Source organism: Asterias amurensis, chromosome 17, assembly GCF_032118995.1.
Source record: "Asterias amurensis chromosome 17, ASM3211899v1".
NCBI lineage: Eukaryota > Metazoa > Echinodermata > Asteroidea > Forcipulatida > Asteriidae > Asterias > Asterias amurensis.
Genome location: NC_092664.1, coordinates 13,768,834 through 13,770,182, shown reverse-complemented (window position 1 = coordinate 13,770,182; position 1,349 = coordinate 13,768,834).

Sequence of the window (1,349 nt, the reverse complement as noted above, 5' to 3'; positions counted from 1 at the left end):
TTTTTTTTTTCTCCATATTTCAGCACTATAAAAGTACAAACCCTTCAGAGGCAAGACACAGCTTTTCACAAACATTTGTTTCAACTTTTCTGTTCACCCTCCAAACACTCAGCAGCCCTCTTCTTGGAAGTGGGCTGTGCAACAAGCGACCCATTTTCATCAGTTGTAACAAAACTACTTCAGAAAACAACATCTATAATTTGATGGAGTGTAAGATTCTCTAAATGAAAGAAACAAACAAATTGCTTTTTTGTTGACATCACCCCCTGCATTCTCCTACATCTCCTATGTCTATTTCAGTTTTGCAGTATTTAATTCATTATTTATTCTAAAACTAGAATTTTACGGTAAATTGAATCCAGCAATCTGCAATAAAGCTTTTTTTTTCTGGTTGGATAAATTCTTCATTTCCAAGCAGGATTTAGTCAAAGATTGAACCTAATACCTGGTTTTATTTATGATGGATTTCCTCTAGAGATTTTGATCTAGGCCCTTGGCTTTAATAATCCGTCCAATAATACTTTGTTGTAATTTACCTTCCAATTTGTAAACCATCTTACTTATTTAAAGTATAAAAAATGAATGGCAGGAGTAAAAACTTTTCAAACTTTGCACTTCAGACCATTGTGTAAATGTATGCAACTTACATCATTTCTGGTTTGAATAGTATGTAAATGTTATGTAAATGACTTCATTCCATTTTGAATATTTAGTTTGTTTTTAAACATTTCAGTTTTTGTTGAGAGGCAATATATATATATACCCTATGCATTAATAAATCTATGTGTTGCATTACAAGCAAAGGTATTTCGTAATGAGTTTCCCACCTTGGTCAACTTTAAACCAAGTTTTTTTTTTTTTTTTTTTTTTTTTTGCAAATATGTGAACAGTTACAATATCTATTTATTCGTACTACTCTGCACACACACAAAGTAGCAATGCACAACAGAATTATGCTTAGCAGTATAAGGTTACCAGCCAACATGTCATTTCATGTATACCAACTGTGACTGGTGTTCTGCTTATATTGTTTTGCTTAACAATGTAAAGCAATACTCTTTGCTCTAAGCAGCTTTATGAAACCTGTCGCTTGCTTCAGTTCATTCCGTCCAAATCTGAAAACTTATATTTCAAATAGGCAACATACGGTAACAAACGGCCTCTCGATTCCATTTTGACACTTTTTGGTGTAAATACCTTATTCGTTAATAATCTTTGATTTATATATAAATATTATAAATGATGTACTTTTGATAAATTTTGTTTTAATTCCCTTTTGTTATAGACAGTTTATGTTGAGTAGTTTAGTGTGTTGGTTAATTTAATAAACACGCGTTTGCCTTTGGAAA